The 21,070-nt window shown below is 46.3% G+C and overlaps 1 protein-coding gene and 1 pseudogene across 8 annotated transcripts in view; both read right to left on the bottom strand.

Moving 5' to 3' along the window:
- PPP3CB (protein phosphatase 3 catalytic subunit beta) overlaps positions 1-21,070 on the bottom strand; it is a 693,000-nt gene that overhangs the window by 494,055 nt on the left and 177,875 nt on the right. The window lies entirely within an intron of this gene.
- On the bottom strand, positions 18,555-19,001 carry LOC144753357 (small ribosomal subunit protein uS9 pseudogene; annotated as a pseudogene).

The following is a 21,070-nucleotide window of genomic DNA, read 5'->3' as shown; positions in this document are numbered from 1 at the left end:
ATTTCAAACAAATGTTGTGAAGACAAGGACAGGGATGATGATGAACTGAAGCATGACCAGATATTAAAGAAATTCCACTTGAAATTGATAATCTGAGTCTATTTTTCATTTGAGAACATTTTATCATTATTTTTAAGTGAGGTGTGTACAATCACAAATCCTTACAAGCACAAGTAAGAAAGAGCAATCAAAGCGGTTAGCGCCACTGGCTAAAGTTAGGCACATTTGTTAAAATCCTTACATTAGCATTCAAAGCAGTCAATGACCTTGGGCCTTCTTACCTGAGGAAAAGATGTAGCCGCTATATCCCCACTCGGTCTCTACGCTCAGCTGACTGCAATTTCTTGAGAGTGCCCCGCTTTCAGCGAGTACGTCTGGGAGGCCAGTCACTTGCTGTTCTCGCAGCTCGGACTTGGAACACTCTACCTCTACCCTTGAGATCGATTGAAAATGTTGTTCCTTTTAAGAAGGCACTTAAAACTTATCTCTTCAGAATTGCTTATTAGTTTTCTATAATTCTGTTCTGCTGGCCACTTGCTTGTCTTTCTTTTCGCGCCAGGATACTCTGGTAGTAATAGAGCGCGCTATAAAACAGCTAAAATAAATGAATAAATAAAATAAACATTGCTCACATTTCTTTATCTACATGGAGTGTGCTTGTGGTCTCCCCTCCATGCATTGGCCTCATTTTCACTCATCGCTACCTTTCTCTTCCCCTCCTTCTGCCAACCTCAACTACAGAAGGTTAAAATAATCACCAGTGTCCACCTGAAAAGGCAAATTAGTTGCAGGTCAATCGTGCCTCCAAAATATCTTTTGAAGGCCATCTCACAGTAATTGCAATGTACCACCCAGTATCATGATCCATCCCCTCCTCGTCAGTGAAACAGGTCTAGTACCCTCCACTGTGGGGGAGCACAAGGCTAGACATTCCCTTACTCAGGTGCCAGACCAACGACTCCCATTTAAGTTCAAATGTGAAGGAGGTTTAACTGAATGCTGATTGTTAGGAGCTCCATTTCTAGAATCACCCATAAAGGTTTAGTGCCATTGTGTGGTTGGTGGAGTTTCTGTCTTTTTCTAGTGGTGCACTACTGGAGTTTCTGCCACACCCAGTCACTGTAGGCACATGGGCCACTAGTTTTTAGTCAAGCGAGTCAGGTTAGGTGGTTCAGGCCTAGGAGCATCACCTCAGGAATAGCTGGAATAGAGAAAGTTTAGACCTTCTGTAGTAGTGTGGAGATCTCTCCCCAGAAGAGTCTGATCAACAAACAATCCCACCATATAGGAAGCGCTTCTCCATGCGCAGCACATCCCATCCCGTACCCGGCAAAAGCAATGTGGTTCATGCGGAGCTGTCTATGGGGAGGATAGGACTAGCCTAACCAGACTTTTCAGTTTATCTCCCGTCCATGTGTGGATGCAGAGGAGGCGCTTATGTCCCTGTGTAATTTATTCCAGCGCTTAGGCTCTTCTACTGTACCCCATACTCATTTCCACTCAGTGTTATAGCACCAGGTCTGTGTGGTCTAATGTGCCAGGAGAAGTTTATTTATTTCTGCCTGAGTGCGGGTCAATTTGGGGAACTGGAGTTCAAAGGAAGATATTGCTCTAGTGGTCCTGCCCGAAGGATGAGGTTTGTGACTGAGTGAAGAATCTGTACATAACGCAGCCTCTCTGATTCAAGAATGTTGTAAGTGGTTCTACATTGCTTAAAGGTTTTATTTGTGATGTTGTCTTGCATATCAGCAATCATTTTGCAGCCTCCCTCACTCCCTCCAAGGAAGGAAGGAGCAGCCATCAGGGAGGAGGGAAGGGAGGGAGGGAATGATTGAAGTGTACTGGTGTGTACTGTGACGGATAAGATACCAGGCCCTGCGCAGTCACATATTTATCCCATGTTCCTAACGCTGTCACAGCAGGGGTGTTGAGATAGGTGTTACGTGGTCTGTGATGTCTCTCCAATCATACAAGATCCCACAGGGGTCGACAGACCATGGCGTGGTCCATCTACCTCCAGTTTGTCCCAGAGAGCATGGTGGACCGATCCACTACCAGTCGCAGTTGCACAACTGCGTAGAAGTATTGGATAGTAGGGGTTGCCACACTTCCATTTTCCTAGGTTGAGTGATAGGTTTTTGGGAAAGTCTTGGACTCAACCCTTCCAGATAAAGGTCATCAATTTGCTCTAGATGTGCTTGAAGGGTCAAGCCATATTGGAAGTCCTTGGAATAGGTACAGAAGGTGCTAGAGTATATTCATTTTGATAGCATTGATTCTACCAAACAGGAAATAATTTGGCTCCCCCTGAAATGGAGAGCTTTGGTTATTGTTGAAAGAAAAGAGTGATAACTGGCCTCAAAGAGTTCAGTGACCTGGCGTGTGAGTCAGACTCCAAGTTATTCAATGGAGGCCTTAGCCAAGCGAAAGGATGAGCGAGGTGACAGGTCGGCTGCTTCTCCAACACCAAGAGTCAGGCTTAGAATAGATTATTTGTCAAGCTTGATCTTATATCCAGAGGCCCTCTTGAAGTCCTGAAGTATGGACAATAATGCTAGGAGCGAGATGTGTAGCAAACTTAGTTTCAAAAACATGCCATCGGCATAAAGTGAAATCTTAAATTCTTTTGATCCAAATTTTATCCCCGTCTGTGTCTGCCGAATTAGGCAAGCTAGGGGATGTATGAAAAGGTAAAGAAAAGAGTTGACAGTGGGCCAACCATGAGTGGTTCCCCTAAAGAGTTGGAAGGGCCTAGTAATGTGTCCCTTGAGGGTCATGTTAGCGAGAGGGTTGACATAGTTAGAGAAGACCATTTATAAGAATGTGGGGCCAATGCTAATATTGTGAGTCTCAGCAAATTCCAATCCACCCGCTCAAATGCCTTCTTGGTATTGAGCGAAAGCAGCACAGTGGGTATCTTTTAGAGGGTAGCTTTCTCAAGCAGGTGGATGGTTGCCCGCATCATGGGCCTGTTGGCTGTGAATGAAGTCACTGTGATCAGCACTTCATTGATCGGATCACCAGACTTTTCATATATAATTTCGCCTCAACGTTCAGGAAGGCTATAGGTTGATACAATGCACACTGTCTGGCATCTTTATTAGGTTTTAGTATCACCGTGGCCACCGCCTCACGTATCGGAGTCACTGCTCCCTCAGCACCACAGTGGTTGAACAGGCATGTGAGTTTTAAAATCAACCTGAGTGCAAATATTTGGTAGATTTGGGCTGTAAGTCCAGCTGGCCCACAAGTTTTATTTGGCTTTAGTGTTTTCATAGCTTTTTACCAACTGTAGGTTGCACCACCCAACAGTAATTTCCAAAATGAATTTATGAATGTCCATCCAGTGTCGAAAGTACTCAAATTTCTTTATTCTTCTTTGATTTTGAAAAACATACACCAAGCAGCCAACATGTTTTGTTCTATTAGAAGAACTTCATCAGGGCAGAAATAATCTGTGCTTCAAAATTTCAACTCGAAAATTGTAAAGAGGGCGTCAGGTTTGTTCCGCTAATTACTCCTGTGCAACAGTCACCTCAAATGTAGCATCAACAGGCAAAGACAAGATATGTCTCCAATGCCTATTCAAATAGTTTCAATCGGGCCCAAATCCAACTCCGATGAAGATAATGATGTAAAGGCTGATGTGCCAAAGTATCACGGTCTCATGCTACGTAAACCTTATGCCGGTGCTCCAGGGCAGTGGAGTTGCACACAGTGTGAGCATAAGGATCAATGTTTAGTTTAAGACTCGGAGGGATATTTTGTAAGGATTTACTGTCTCTGTTCTCTTACCTAGTGGGAGGTGCATCACAAACCCCGGGTGTTTGTACGGGTTGGCTGTTCTGTTGTTGCTCGGAATGTGTTTTGATAGCTTGTTTAACACTTCTGGAAGGCTTGGGCTCTCTAGAGTGTCTTGTTGTTTGTCAGTGAAGTTAGGGAGGTGTTCGTCCTGTAGAAAATTCTCCAGTGTCTCCATTAGATGGAAGGAGTCTCACTTAAAGCATCTGATAATAACAGTGGAATTCAGCTGCCTTTTCTGCATCCTCTACTATTGGAATGCCCAACGGGCTGTGATGTCTCTGAAGTATTCTCTCTCTCGTTTACCCCATAGGTGTTTGGCAAGAAGGGTGCCCACTCTGTCAACAGCAATGGGCAACAGATTTTCAAGATGGAGCAGTGAGAGCTTCCCCGTGTTAGTATAGTGCACACGTCGTAAGTGCTCTAGTAATTTGGAGCAAAGGCTATAGGAGTCTCTCGAATTCCAAGGTACGGATCTCACCCTCTAGTTTACACACTTCCATAACACGGAGACTGGTAAGTTCCGCTGCTACAGCTATGAAGTGGTCACTAATGGCTGATTTGTAGGCATCCCATACTCCCTGGGGTGGACGCCCTTCACTGTGTTCAAAGTACTCATCAATTTGTTGTCTTATTTCGTGTTTGGTGATTGGGTCACTGAGTAGGGATGGGTGTAACCTCAAGTTTCCTCTGCGCCTACCCTCCCTGAGGTAGAGCTGGACCATGTTGCCATGGCTTCCATTTATTCCCTTAGAGCTATTCATTACATAACATGTTAATGTATCTTATTCTGTTTGAACATCTCTGGTTTAGCATAGAGGGTGCTGAGCAATTATTAATGTAGTGGCTTAATGCTTAGGAATTATAAGGTAATGTGGCATGTATTTTTCATGTGCTCCCAGTTGCTCAAGAAATGATACATTTGCTCACACTATGATGAATCTGCAGAAATTATTATTTCTTAAGCAAGAATTGTGTATAAAATCCTTGACTTTGGGTGTGAGCAAGAAGACTTTCCTATCCTACTAGAGATGATTTCCAATTCTTTTCTGATGTTGCTGTCCATTGAGACTTAGAAAACCTTCTCATTTGTTTTTATTGATGTAAAAAGACAGAAATGACAACACACTTCAATAAATGCATAGCTAATTAGTTGAACATTATGTCGTTGCTTACTACAAAAGTTCTGATATAAAAAATAGAAATTCGTCAAATAAATTTAAATCAGGAACATTATGTATGAAAAAATACTTCTAAGACATTTTTAAATAAGTAATTTCTCATCTTGTTGTATAAATAAAGCTCCAACCCACTTAACCCACCAATCCCTGTAGGATAGAGGGATTTGTTTGTAGTCAGGGTTTAGCTATTTCGAGTCTAGCAAAACTATGGCTACAAAAATAATTACGACAAGCAGACGAGGAACGTGTTCCAAATACTATAAATTTAGTAGTAGGAAAAATTGAGAAACCTAGCGATCTCGCCTAACGAGCAAGTTACTTACCTTCGGTAACACATTATCTGGAAGAGACAGGATCTAGTCGCAGATTTCTTACTTTAGAATCCACAGTATGTATACGTGCCAGCAGAGGGAGTCGAGCGACTAAGCACCAACGTAGTCAACTGGATGTGACATCAACAGAGTCCATTTAACTCCCTAGCTGATGAGCGGAGGCCAGTTTCTTCCATTACCATTTTCCGCACTCGAAACGCACAGCCACCTATCGAAGCTGTGAATTGAAAAGTGTGTCAAAAATAAACAAAAGACACCAAAGTGTCAAATACCTATTAGAGTTGTAACCATAATTCAGTATATGAATATCCTAACAACACCCTTGAGATGAAAGAGAGCCCATATATGTAATAAAAACTGGGTTCTTCCTCACTTTCTCTTTTTTTTTAATAAAGACCAATATAATTGACAACCACAAAGACTCGGTACGTAGATCAGGGAGGAAGGGTGGGTCATTACGGAATCCGCAGCAAGATCCTGTCCCTACCAGATAATGCGTTACCGAAGGTAAGTAACTTGTTCATCTGATAGAGACATCTAGCAGCATCTGATAGAGACATCTAGAATCAAATGCCAAATCCATACCATCCCCAGAGGAGGGCCTGTAAGCAATAACAGGAAAAGTATCTTACTTAGAGCAACCCGGCCCATTTTAAAAGAGAGAGAGAGAGAGAGTACTAGAAATGTATACTAACGCAGGTGCGCAGATACACACCCTACCCTATAGAGTCCCCTAGAAGAGGCCATAGGTAAATAAAGTCACAAGACTCTTAACCCACGGGAATTGTTTTATGTCCGGGTTAGGCCCATGTAGCGAAGCTGCTCATTTCTCACATTCTCCAAGCATGTATTCCAGGAGCTGTTTATAATTACACTCAATGAGAACACTTCCCAACACACCTCCAAGGTGGTTAAAAAACATTTTCAGAAAAGGTTGCTTATATTTTGGTTTTGACATGTCAGACCCAGTCTCTTACTACTATAGGGTTGCATCTATAACTGCAAAGAAAAATGTGCTAACAATTACAATGTGATATACTCTGCTTCCTTTCTTTCCCAGCTGTCTGTACAGAGTTTTGACTTTTGGAAAGACACCAAAGACACAAAATCTGTCTGAGGACAAAAGACTGGCTGATTCAGAGAACTGAGGTTTTGTTTAGAGCCTGCCTCATACCACATCAAGTAATTTTTCTGAATAAAACAGTGCAACAAACTTCCTGTCTTGGAATAGCCAAGAGGAAGGATTTGAACACACCTCGTATTCCCACATTTGCATGCTTTGAGAACTGGCAGCATTTTACACAACACAGTGAGGATACACTAGATGCCATGGTACAAAATGGTTCTTACAATTCATCAGACCCCAATTGGAATGGATGGTTGGTTTGGCCTGTGGACACTAATGGGTGTCAATCTAGATTCTTGTGCAATGCTGAAGGGTTTAAGATAAATAGGCCTGACCAGCAAATCGGAACACTCTGGGTTGTGACATCATATAGTGTTGGGAAGTTATGCATTGATTGGCCAAAAACCTCAACATTCTCTCAGGTGAAACCTCACTTGTCACTTCTTTCTGGTGGCATGGATCGCAGGGATTTCTTGTTAGGTCCCTGGAACCCACCGTAAAAAGCGCTTTTTGTATGCAATATACAATGAGCTGTGGAAAGTTTCTCCATAGGAAGCTGCTGAGAGACTGCGCAAGATTGATAGGGTTAATCTAGAAAAGGCTTTGACTGTGGTTGACAATGGTATGATCACATTAACATCCAGGATATATTCACTGGGCAACATAGTATCTTCTGCAATTGACATAATACAGCAGGACATGTCTGTTTTACAACATGGACAATCACAACTACTGTCCATTGTATTATTAAGCTGAACATTGCAAACATTATGTTCTGGCTATGTGTCGTGGTGTTATATATCAACAGCACAAGTCTGTTTTCTGCATACGAGCTGACTGAAAGACAGATATTAATGGCGCGAAGAGATGCAAAGTATAGCATGTCGTACATTGAAAAATTAGACCAATTACCATTCAATGTGGTTGAGACACCATCCACAGACTGGATAATCCATGGTTACATCACCCTACCGGGCACGACTTTCCTTTTCCAATATTGTCTACAATACCACCAAATAGGCAGATATGAAGCACTAGGAGAAGGTTATGTGCATGAATACTGGGAATTGCCATTCAAGTTGATGCAGGAATGGGGACAATGAGGGTTTTCTTACTGGTTCCGAATGTGAGGATGCTTTGAGCAAGTCCTTAGTATGCAAGGGCATTTCACTTCATGAGGCATGCAAAGCTTCAGTTCCAAACTTGTCCTGTTATCTGAAGGGTTCTCCCGCTACGGTGATTCATCTGACTTTCCTGCTGCTCTCTAATGGGAGCTATTTGATGCTGAATGATCATGGGTATTGCAGAATGAAACCAGGCATCATTTATTTGGTAACGGTTAATCCTATAGTCACTTGCTGCACACAAGTACTGCTTTCACCTGCACGCACAGTTAGGGAGGCAACACTATGGCCTTCGATAATTGTTTCCAACATATGCTTTGATTCTCCTTAGCAAACTTGAAGCCAAGCTTTTTCACAAAGGGGTGGCCTTAACATCAGCCAGAGAGACATTTGCTCTCCAGGTGTCAAGGTCCTCGTCCGAGATGGAGATGCTATTTCTTACTACCTTCCCGCTGCATTTTGGGGGTGCTGGTCCACCGTATCTTTAATATGTCTGATACAAAGGGAATAGCGCACTTTTTTATGTCAAAATCTGTTTATTTGAATTTCCGATTGAGATTAATACAAAATGCAGTACACATGCAACAAATATTCGAAGAAGGCCAAGAGTTACAGATTTCACATGGAGGTTACAGTTTATTCACGAGATCTATGGCATACACAACTGGTAAGTATTACAATCCTACCTTGTTGCATTTATTGTCCGCACATGTTGTTCAATCTCACCTCCCAGGAGGCTAACTTAAAAAGGAAACTTAACATATCTATAAAACCTAAGAAAACTGTGATGTCATGGTGCAAATAAAAATAAGATCGTCATCTGCTCTGCTGTGTGTTTGGATAAGAAACAAATTGAGGGACCTAAGTCTTGGGGCACATGCCATCAGAGGTAGCCCCCGTGACAAGGAGCTCACCAGTGGAGACCACATACAGTCAAAGCCTTTTCTGGTGTCGTCCACTATGTCGGCCATGCGATCCATCGCGGTGCCATCCACAACCTTGCGTGCCATTGAGTTAGGGATGGTGCCTCTTGTTTTTTCCATGCTGCGGATGGTGCCTCTTGTTTTTTCCATGCTGCGGCTACTGCCATTTTAGCTGTCCCCAGGCAAAGCCACATAACCGACCTATCGCCCTGTGGTTGACACTTCAGGGTTATATCTCTGGCCCCCAACAACGTGTGTTCTATGGACATAGGGATTGGATATCCAAGAATAAGTTTAATTTGGGATAGGATTTTTTTACAAAATGATTGTATTGAGGGACAGTCCCACCAAATGTGGAGAACGTCGCCCAGCAAGCCGCAGCCCCTCCAGCTCCTGTCTGAAGTGTTAGGAAAGATCTTATGTAGGTTCTGGGGATAGAGATGCCAATCGTAGATAAGCTTTTAGTGTGCCTCCCTCAGGTACATCGAGCAGTTTTATTTCACTACATGCCTACTCAGGTGTTCCCATTGTTTTTCCACTAGCGGGTATCCAAAAGGCCGTCCCAAAATCACTTATGTTGCAGAGTCAACCTGGGGCTCAGGGCTTGTAGGAGAGCATACAGAAAGGAGATGCATCCCTTGGAGGTGGACCCAGACTGGGCGAACTTCTCTATAGGGAACAGGTCCCTGGTGGCGGCCAGCTGCGCCAGGGGTTGCTGTACCCAGTGTTTGAGCTGCAAATAATGGTATTCTTCCTTGGCAGTTAACGCAAACTGTTTCTTACACTCCTGAAAGGTGAGGAGCTCGCCTTTCTCAAATAAGTGAGAGATCACCTGACACCCTCCTTCCCGCCACGCCTCAAAGGGTCCCTCTTGAAGTGCAGGAGGGAAAGCCACATTATAATGTATGGGGTGTAAGGGGAGGAGAAAGTAGTGAGCTGCAGCTGTCTAGTAAGAACATCCCATACCCGTAGTGTAGTAGATGGGGGGGTGCTAATGTATGCGCTGGGTTGTCTGTCCTGTATTGGCTTCCATAGTAAAACCCAAATAGAACGGCCAGTGATCTGTCTGTCCATATGTAGCCAATGCTTCTCTGTAGCTTGCAGTGACCATTCTATAATAACGCGCAGTTGGTCTGCCCTATAATACCCCCTAAAGTACGTCAACGTCAGGCCCCCTTCTTTACGTGGTCTCGTAAGCAGACGGTAAGGCAATCGAGCCCTCTTCTTCAGCCATATAAATTTAGAAATCATTTGTCGCAGTTCCCTAAATAAAGCCTCCTTCACTGGAATTGGCAAACCCTGGAAGAGTAATCTGGGAAGAGCATTCATCTTAAAGGCATTAATCCTGCCTAGCCAGGAAATGTATACAACGCTCCATTTACCCAGATTAGTTCTCAATTGTCGCAGATGGGGAGGAAAGTTGGCCTTGTAAAGGTCTTATATATGGCGGGGGTGAGCTTAACGCCCAAATAGGTAATCTCTTTAGTCGTGCAGCCAAAGGGGGATATTTCTTCCACCCATCTCCAATCCTTCCTGCAAAGGGACAAATTAAGTAAGTAAGATTTGGCCTAATTGATCCCAAATCCCGCTGCCTGCTCAAACCGCTTGAGATCCTCTTGGATGGGAGATCAGTGGTTCTATCACTGGGAGACGCATGTCAATGGCACAGAGCGTTATCTTATGCTCATCTGTGCCAAAGTGTATACACCGAATGTCTGGTTTGCCTCTCATTTTATGTGCTAGGGGCTCGATACTCAAGGCGAAAAGAAGGGAGGACAGTGGGCATTCCTGCCTCGTCCCACGTGCCGAGCCAGGGGGGGGACCTGAGCCATTAACCAGAACCCGTGAATTAGGAGAATGATAATTGGCTTGAATCATCCCTGCTAAATCCAAAACGCTGCAGCACTCGGAATAAAAAGGACCACTCTACGCGGTCAAATGCTTTTTCCGCATCTAGCGATAAAAGTGCAGCTGGGATCTTTTTCTTCCAGGCCATTTCTATTATATGGACGATGCACCGCAAATTATCATGCGTCTGTCACCCCTTGATAAAGCCCGATTGATCTGGGTCAATGAGACCGGGGAGCACTGATTTGAGGCGGGTAGCTAGAATTTGAGTAGATTTTGGCATCTAGGTTTAAAAGGGCTATTGGATGATAGGAGGAACAGGCTGTAGGGTCCTTTCTGGGTTTGGGGATCACCACCACAATCGCCTCACCCATGGAGGGGGTGACCTGCTGTGTTGAGGCAATATTGTTAAATAAAGTACTTAAAAAAGAGACTAGTTCCGGTGCAAAAGTCTGATAAAAGTGTGCTGAGAAGCCGTCCGGTCCCAGTGCTTTTTGAAGTTTCAGCGCATCAATCTCTTTCTGCACTTCTTTAGCATTTATGGGTTTCGCCAAATCTTCATTGGTACCAGCCACGACCTGGAGTATTTAGATCTAAGGGATCTAAATACTCCAGTTGATCTTGCTCCCATGGGAGTTCTGAGGTGTAAAGAGTACGGTAAAATTGCTCGAAGGCCTGCGCCTTCCCTTCCTCTGTCTTGTGTGAGACTCCCACATCATCTACAATAGGTTTTATCTACTCCCTCTCCTGTTTGGCCCTTAGTTACTGTGCTAATAGAGAGCCCACTTTGTTCCCCCCTTCATACCCCTTGGTCTGTAGGCGTAAGATGTTTTTTCGACCCTATTAGTATATATGGCCTGCAGCTTTTTTTGTTTTTTTTGCAGAGTTTTATATGGCGCAAACTAGACCCGAACCGAATCAGGCATCAGAGCGCTTTACATAGCACCAGTTACGTTACATGAGGACGGACACACATTAATTTTTAGGCACGGGAGATTAAGTGATTTGCCCAGAATCACAGGAGGTTTTGGCGTTGTTACCGAGACTCGAACCCAGATCCGAGGTCGAGCGCCCTAGCCGTTAGGCCAACTCCTCTCCTTTGAGGATGAGGATGCTTTCCTTTGAGAGTTGTGACTTTCTTCATCGCTTGGGCCGTGGGGCTAGCCTTGTGGGCCTGCTCCGCTGCCTGTAGCTCCCTTTCGAGCATGAGGTGTTCCTCTCACTGCTGTGTTTTTAGCGTGGTGGCCAGTTCGATGCATTTACCCTGGATTACCGCTTTTAGGGCATCCCAGATAGTGGCCTGCAAAGTACTCTCGGGGTCATTGTGTTCGAGGAAGCCCTTAATAGACTTTCTGAGGTTGTCCCATAGCAGTCTATCCCTACAGAGGAAGTTGGAAAAATACCACTGTACCTGTTTTGAATGTGGGTCGGCCAGTTAAGTGACAGCTCCAGGGGGGGCATGATCCAATAGGCAGATCGGGTGGAAGTGAGTTTACAGCATCGAGGGGAGCAAAGACTGACTAACAAATATGCAATTGATGTGGGAGTATGATCTGTGGGAGAAGAAGGAGTAGTTGCAAACAGTAGGGTTAGCGTCTCTCCATATGTCTACCAATCCCATGAGTTGGAGTTGTGATTTGAGTGCCTTGCCAAAAACTCCTCCTGCTGCCTTGTGTGCATGAGTCGAATCTAGACCCTGCTCCAGGACCAAGTTGAAATCTCCCAAGAGTATTATGTCTCCCTGGGCAAAGTTCTCCAAAGCCATAAGGAATGGGAGAATAAAGTCCTGCTGTCCTGTGTTTATGACGAAAGCGCTGTTCCTCCGACTTTTTAAGGTGTATCTCCTGAAGAGTCGCCACTTGCACATTGTGATCTAGCAGATATTTCCAAAGGCGTTGTCGTTTATTAGGGCAGTTTAGTCCCCGGGCATTCAAAGTTAATGTCCTGACCACCATAGGAAAATATGTGAGACCTTTCCTCCCCCGCGGCTTGCCCATCTAAAACCAGGCATCTGTACCCCCTTCTATTCTCTCCCCAGCACTTAAACTAAATAAAAAAGGCACCATGACATCTAACTAAAGTAACAAACCAGAACACGCAATATAATCGATATTGGAGAGTCCCCCTCCTAGAGGAGAACCTCCTTGCCAGATCGAACTCGTGGAGTGTAACCATTCCCGTTCCCCCAGCCCCTACAACAATCTCTATTGAGGCATATGCTTTGCAATGTTGTACAGCCCGATAGAGCTAGCATTTGGTTTACCCCCCCCCACCCAAATTAATTCAGACTGACAGTCCCAGCAACGTCTCAAGAGTCCAGGAGACTGCAAGTCCTCATCTCCAACTGCCCTCCCGTCTAAATCTCCTTACTACCTTGGATATAAGTCGCTCCACACCACTTTCACAGCTAGCGCATCTCACTCAGGCCGCTCCTGGGAGCTAGGCAGCAGACCCCGGGCCACATGGAGCGACCATGTCCAAGAGTGTCTCACAGAGTCGTGAATTGCAAGTCCTCCGCTTCATCCAACTCCTCATAGCAGAAACTGCCTGCTCCCCTGGAGAGGGGGGGCCAGAGTGTCCTGTCTGGTGCAGAGAGCTTGTTCTCAGGACCCTTGAATTGCGGAGCTCTTTCCGGAGTTTTATTAGTCTTGCAGCCCACTTTCCTCAATTGGCCACGCCCCACTCGCTCGCGCGGTTTGTCTCCTTTCGGTGATCGGGCGGAACTGCTGTCAGTGAAAGAGGGTGGCCCACGCCACATCCTGGAAGAGTGAGCACATGACGTTCTGAAACGAGACTCTATCCATGTTTCTGGATTTTTGCAGGATAATTTCTGGTTTTAAAGGAGCTGAACTTTGCCAGTATGTCGCGGGGTCTCCGGCCTTCCCCTGGTACCTGCGGTCCCACATGATGCATTCTCTCCAGCCGTATTTCGGGGCCGCCGTCCCCCAACACTGAGGAGAAGAGGCCCACCATGAAGGCCTCCAGATCTGGCCCTCGCAGTCCTCCTCCAGGCCCCGGACATGGATGTTATCACGGCAAGATCTATTCTCCAGGTCCTCACATTTAAGCAGGATGACACGTACTTATCCCTTTATGTCCGCATTGCTCTCTTCCAGGGGCAGCATGCGATCTGTCAACTCCTGCATTTTTGCCTCAAGATCTAATGTTCTGATGCCGACCGAGTCCACATACGTCTGCAGGGTTACTACATTCTCTCTCATTTCTGCCCGCAATGCCTCGAAGGAGGCATCCTTGTCCGCTCTTATGTCCGCTCAGAGTTCCTGTTTAAAATCTCGAAGGGAGGCTAGCAGGTCCTCACTGGTGAGTGCCATGGCGCCTGAGGGTTGTGCCGTTACCTCACTGAATGACCCTGCGCCAGTTGCAGCAAAGTAGTTGTAGACTTTTTTGTTGGGGACCTTTTTCGGTGGCATATGTGGGAGCTTTGCTAGGTCAGCTCTGGGCCGCCCTCAATCTTCGCAGAGAACCCAAACATGACGTTTTAGTACTCCAGGGGCCGCTGCTCAACGTCGCAGAACCGTAAGGGTAATTCTAAGACACCGGACATCTGGGCCATATAAGCTGATCTGAGTGGGCGCGTGTTGAGGGCGGTCTGTTATTCAATGTTGGCGTCTTGCTAGAAAGGTAGCCGCCTCTGCAGCTCTCTTCTTCTGTGCTTGATCACCTGTGACAGAGCTGGGTCAGAGGGGCCAGCAGTGTGTCACCAATTTTGGCTTCAGGACAATGCAGCAAGACCTCATTTATCGGCGGCCATGTTAAGTTCAGGCACTCACAACACAGAGCCCCGCATGAGGGCTAATTGCAGGGCTTTTGTACAGCATGCCTCATAGGCCCGAAATCCACAGTTCAGCCCCTGGGAGGTTGAGATAGATCCAGGCGTACCTCCTCTCTTCGTCGCTGCAGGGCTCACATCATGTTCATGGCGGCCATTTTAGGTCCAGGCACCTCGTATTGCAGGAGATCAAATGGGGCCTGTGAATCTTCCCACTGGCCCCCTCCTCGGCAGTAGCTGCCCGGCCTAAATGGGGCTCCCCGTCAGCAGGAGCTCCCGCGCAAGGCAGAAGAAGAGAGGCAACGACCCAGGGGTCTCACCCTGCCTCCGGCTTCTCTTGGTGCTTTTACTGCAGCCCCTGTCTACCCGCCTCGGGTCTCCTGGCCGCCGAAGGATCCCCGCTCACCTCCCTTATTTGTCAGTGTCCATCGGCCCGTGGAGCACATCGTCCGCCCGTTCGTGGTCCGGCTGTAGCGGTCCCACAATCCTCAGCAGTCTGGTGCTCTACCGATGCGATCCCGTGCCTTCCCTCCGCATCACCGCTGGGCCCAGTCTCAGCCGCTCCGCCCTCAGGCCCGTGCGTGGCAGTGCAGTGTCAGGAGGTATCCAGACGCCTCCCGCTGCCATCTATTGCTCTCTTCCTTTTTTTATTTTAACATCGGGCGCATTCGGGGGACACCAGCCATGCCTCCAGTTGTCAAGTACCTGATCCAGAACTCTGTATTTCCGCAGGAGCCGATGCCTTTTCCTCAACTCCCCAACTCCACTACTCAGCGCATATAGCATCCAAGCAGCAAAGAGGGGGAAAAGAGGAATGGGAAGAAAAGAGAAAAACACCACACTATACTTCAGCTGGACTGGTCTGGTCTGTTACTCTTCCTGCTTGACCTTTCTGTGGAAAGAGCAACTTTAGCAACATAAGCCTTAACCTGAATTTACAATTACTCTGACTCTAACCTTGATTACCTGTCCTAGCTTGGCGGCTATCTGTTCTCTTGAGATGTTTGTCTGATTGCAGCTACACTGTGTTTCTTAAAAAGGTTGACACTAATGAAGAGATGGAATAGAACTGTAAGTATTAAATGGATTTCTCACTGTTACTCTCTAATATCTTATCATTATCTTATACCTGTAGATACCTTTTATATTGTGTCAAACTTTTCTTTCTTGCAGTTTGAGACTTCATAACACCACCTTGACGAAGTTCCAAAAGAAAATAGTTCCAGTAGGTCCTCCGACAATGTTGGTAAGTATATATATATATATATATATATATATATATATATATATATATATATATATATATATATATATATATATATATATATATATATATCAACATCAAAAGTTGCCTGATGTAGAAAAGGCCCAACACTCGGTCAATATCTGCCACAAATCTTTAATGCAGGAAGTGATGCGATAGAACAGCAAAGTCCAACACGATTAGCTTGCCCTCTGCCCGACGCGTTTCGTGATCTTCCTCACTTCATCTGGGGCTACTGGCTTGATGCTGGTAACAGCGGCAATTAGCACGGCACTGCCTTTGTATTACAGTTCCCGCCCACATGGGCGTGGCCACCACTGTGGCTTATGGTAGTTGAAGTGCCGTTGTTATCTCCAGTGAGTTGCCGCTCTGTCCAGTCCTTCATACACACACATTAAAACCAAGTGGGTTGCGGTACTGAGCTGGAATTAGCGCACCACTTGCTTACTCCTCCATTAAATGGCACCAAATGCCCCGAACGGTTGCGCCGCTTGACGCCACCACAGGGCTGCCGGAAAGACAGCAGGGCGCTTCTCCGCGGCTCAGGCAGGCCGCTCAAGTATCAACATCAAAAGTTGCCTGATCACGAAACGCGTCGGGCAGAGGGCAAGCTAATCGTGTTGGACTTTGCTGTTCTATCGCATCACTTCCTGCATTAAAGATTTGTGGCAGATATTGACCGAGTGTTGGGCCTTTTCTACATCAGGCAACTTTTGATGTTGATATATATATATATATATATATATATATATATATATATATATATATATATATATATATATATATATATATATAAAACCACACCTACTAGTAGATCTTCTGTTCTCTTTCTGTGTGAAGTCTCTTTATTATTTCTAAATTCATGGTGTTGCCAAAACTGTCCTTATAAGTTCAAAGTTGCAAGACTCTAGTAATTACTTCAGTGCTGCTGATATAAACACTCTCTGGAAAGACTCTCGGAATGCTCTGTAGTGCTGCTGAATAAACACTCTCTGAAATAACTCCCGGAATGCTCTGTAATTACTCTAAATTCTATTACTCCTGAATCCTCAAATACGAAAATAATTGACTTACTGCAGCCGCGGAATGAAGTCTGACCACAAGGAGTTCCTCGCAATACTCACTGCGCAATACTAGATTTCAAAATAAGCAGCTCTGAGAGAAGCAGCCGTTTGTCTCGGGGCTTCAGTTGAAGTGCGCACTTCGTAGCGCTCGAAAGCCTCAGCACAGGTGAGCTTACTGAAAAATCTCCGAACACTAGAACTGCAACTCTAATGAATCACGCCAGCGGTCATCTTGGAATTCCGTCGCAAAACGATCATTCGAGTAGTAAAAAGAAGGGACGACCATCGGTTAGGCAAATAACTACCAGGTCGGTAACGGTGATTTTTGTGTATTTTCACAACTACTGGGAGGTATTTTAAGCTAACAGAGGGTTTACCTTGACCAGTCCTGACACCAGTCTGCCGAGCCCCTCTCCAGGTTTTCCGGGGCTCAGCTGCGCAGCGCAATGGCCTCTCTGGCAGGAGGGGTTGCCATTTTGTCAGGAGCGCGCAGGACCTTCCTCAAACTGCTAATAGGTCGTTGCTGTCTCCTTCGATCGTCTTCGGGGTCGAATCCAATGCGCCACTTATTTGTCAGTGTCCATGGGCCCGTGGAGCACCACCGTCAGCACGCTCGTGGTCCGGCCGTAGCGGTCCCACAATCGTCAGCAGCCTGGTGCTCTACCGATGCGGTCCCGCGCCTTCCCTCCGCATCACCGCTGTCCCAGTCTCAGCCGCTCCGCCCTCAGGCCCGTGCGTGGCAGTGCCAGGAGGTATCGCGGACGCCTCCTGCTGCCATCTATTGCTCTCTTACTTTTTTTATTTTAACATCGGGCGCATTCGGGGGACACCAGCCATGCCTCCAGTCTGCCGAGTCCCTCTCCAGGTCTTCCAGGGCTCAGCTGCGCAGGAGGGGTTGCCATTTTGTCAGGAGCGTGCAGGACCTTCCTCAAACTGCTAATAGGTCATTGCTGTCTCCTTCAATCGTCTTCAGGGTCGAATCCAATGCGCTACTGCTCCCCCACTTCTGGGAGCTGCATGGGGTGATCGGAGCGCTCTGGGAAACGCCTTAGGCCAGGAATTTCACGGGGCTTGGGACAGAGCCAATCGGAGTCATGTCCGATCGGCCATGATGGCCAGCCACACCCCCCTAGCGCACTTTTTTATATGTATTGGCTCCGACCTGGTTAGCACATTTCAGACGATTTTCAGAATTTTTCATACACCCTGTGTTGGGAAGCGTTTTAGGAGGTCTCCAGCTTGTCCTGCTACTTGTGGAGGGAATTCTGATTTTACATTTTCTTCTCCACAATGGACGCCCCAGAATTGACACAGCACTAGCTGTGCTGTAATGCCTTGAGGGTATGATACACTGCTTCAGCACACCTCGGCATCAAGAACTGAATAAGCGCTGTTTTTGTCTTTCAGGCCTGTTTGGCTTCACTGCATTCAACCTGTATTAGACTGCCTGCTTTGCAGCCATAAATAGGCATTGGATTTATGTCTCGTATCACAATCAGTTGAACCATTGGACACTGAAGTACTGATAGGCCCCTTAAAAGCCCATGGGTATTTTTGTCCCCAGCGTATTCCATTGCTGATGAATTTATTTTTCGAGCCACCCTGGGATGCTTTGGCTCCTGGTGAAATGGACAATGGCTCTGCGGAACACTTACAGGATGCAGTCCGTCCCTCAGCGGCTGCTGTGGGAACTGGATGGAATCACCGTGGCTCCATAAATCTGCTTCGAGGTGCGCCTCTGAAAAAGTCGTCTGCAGTTGCCAGTGAGAGCAATGTTGCGACTATCACTAAGAGAACATAAACAAGTGTCTTTTCCATGTGGTGGGAACAATTTGGACTGTTTTTTTAACAAAATTAATTAAAACTGTTTTTGCTTTACTTTTTCTAGGTACCTTGGCTTTCTTAGTGCTTAGGGTTTGAAACAGTATGAGGACGTTTTCAAGGCTTTTATGAATATTTTAAAGGGAAGCTTCCTTTTAGATTAATTTGGAAGTGCTTTTAGACCTTTAGATAGCTTCCTTTTTTTTTTTTTTTTTTTAGTTTCCACTTCAGATTTATTGGAAGAAATGCAACAAATTTATCGGTAGGACTTCTGGTAGAGAGCACGAGCTCCGGGTCCACCAAATTACTTAGACTCGCAACAACGAGGATCTGCTACCAGTAGAGTCCTGTCATACTGGATCAATATATCCTTCATTTCCTTCTTGGAAGCTTCATCAACATATTTCTGGTAATAAGCCACAAGCGCCTTTGAAATAGACTGGCGAATAGCGTAGACTTGGGCAACATGACCACCACCCTTCACACGGACTCTGATGTCAACACCAGCAAATCTCTCTTTGCCTAGGAGAAGAACTGGCTCAAGAAGTTTGTACTGAAGTGTTCTAGGCTCAATCATTTCCAGGGGCCTTCCGTTAACTGTTATCAAGCCATTTCCCCTTTTACAGTGAGCAACAGCAGTTGCAGTTTTCTTGCGCCCGAAGACCTGGACGGACTGCAGTGGTCCTTTGGCCGGCATGGTTCCTCTCCGGATCGGCTACAGCAGGAAAAGAGATAGCTTCTATATATTGACCCTTAGTATCAGGAGTGGGTGTTATGGGCCCATGTAGCGAAGCTGCTCATTTCTTATATTTGCCTCATTTTGCACAATAACATTACTGCTGTGACATTTTGCAGATATTCAAGTGTGACCATGTTGGATTAGTTTCTCTGAAAATACTTCTGTTTACACTTCTGGTTTGGCATAACATTATCACGATGCCTTGAACACTAGGTACAAGGCCTCCACGCATGAAGTAGAAATGTTATTCTATCTTCATCCACGGGAAGGCAGGGATATCTACATAACCATAACATTAGTAATCTATACGCACATCGCAAGGATGCTTTTTGTTATAAATAATAAACGTCACAGAGGATTAGTAGAGGAGGCACTTTAGCTGATACTGAGGGTCCCAGAATGCTGAGACTTCACCACATAGTGGTCTGACATCTCCGTGAGGGGTGTCGAAGACGGGCCCTACATTCCTCCCTGCCAGGTAATGGGGTTGGATCGTCCCTTGGTGGGCTTCTTGGCTTTACACCTACATACACTCTAGACACACACAGAGAGTAGAGTTTGCATAGTAGGAGTAAGCCTGATTACTACCTTGTGGCAGACCCAAACGACCAAGAATTTCCGACCCATCTCCCTGCTCCCGTTCCCGGGGAAAGTCATTGAGAAAACCACCAACAAACAACTGACCCTATTATTTGTACTACATAAGGCATACCTTGTCCCATCTATGATACGAAAAAAAAATCCCATGACGGCTGCGGTATGCCCACGGTGTAGGATGCATGACGCTGATTTTATTGATATGATATGGTCCTGTCGGGTGTTGCTGGGGTTTTGGTCAGAAGTGGTCCAAGGAGGGAGGCGTTGACAGAGCGCATGCCGTGGGACACACTCGAGGCCTGCCTTTTAGGATTATTCCCCCTCCCTAAGAAGGCTAAATTGCTGCGCAGATTCGCAGGGTTGGCTCTGATGTTGGCGGAACGTATAACACGACGTTGGAAGTCTACTCTAGCGCCGCGAGTGGGCAATTGGCGTGAAGAAGTGGGTAGATGGGCGGTCGCGGAAAGGGAGGCCTTACACCGTGAGGAATACAGGGGACTGCGAAAGCGACAGATTTCGCTGGACTGGGCACACCTAGTGGAACAATTCAAGGCTATGGAGGATGATGAACCTTCGGGTTCGCAACGCAGTAGGAGGGACAGTGGTGTAGTCTTATAAGCGGATTAAAGATTACCCATGCTCTACCAGGGGGCCTCCCCTCTGCTCCCCTATCCCCGGCCCTATTACTTGGTCCCTCCCCCACCTTGGGTTTCACCTTCTCCTTGCTCTCCTCTGTGTTTCTCTCCCCGCCCCATCTCCTTCCCCCCTTTCCCTCCTTTCCCCTCCCCCTACGGAGCGCGCCCCTTTCTGGGGTTCTCAGGCCTGATACGCACTGGACGCATGAACATCAGCGAGGTGTGTACTCTGTGTTGCAGCACTTGAGTTACTTGTTTGTTGGGGTATAGCTTGGGGAGGGTTATTGAGGGTGGGGGGGTGAAAATGGTACTGCACATGTCACCACTTATTTGAGTTGTTGTTACCTGAATGGATGTACAGTTTCTACATTTATACTGTCAGTCATGCTGTATTTACTGTAAGACGATTGTATACCTTATCTTAGCATGAGGCCAGGATCCGGGCAGCCTTGCTGCTATGCGAGGCCTTCACAACGCTTATGATTTACCGTATACACCTGTGTATTATTTGTAGTGCTCAATAAAAATATTTTCAACAAAAAAAACAGACAACTGACCGATTTCCTGGACGAGAACAAAGTCCTGGACCCCTCCCAATCCGGCTTTCGCAGCAATCACAGCACCGAAACCGCCCTCATCGCCGCCATCGACGACATCAGGGCCATACTGGACAACAGCGAAACCGTGGCCCTCCTCCTCCTGGACCTCTCGGCCGCCTTCGAAACAGTCTGCCACCACACCCTGCGCACACGCCTCCACAACGCAAGGATCCGAGACAAAACCATGGACTGGATCACCTCCTTCCTCACCGGCAGAACCCAGCGA

This window comes from Lissotriton helveticus, chromosome 5_1, assembly GCF_964261635.1.
Source record: "Lissotriton helveticus chromosome 5_1, aLisHel1.1, whole genome shotgun sequence".
Taxonomy (NCBI): domain Eukaryota; kingdom Metazoa; phylum Chordata; class Amphibia; order Caudata; family Salamandridae; genus Lissotriton; species Lissotriton helveticus.
Note: the sequence above shows the minus strand (reverse complement) of the source record. Positions and strands in the feature narration are given on the sequence as shown.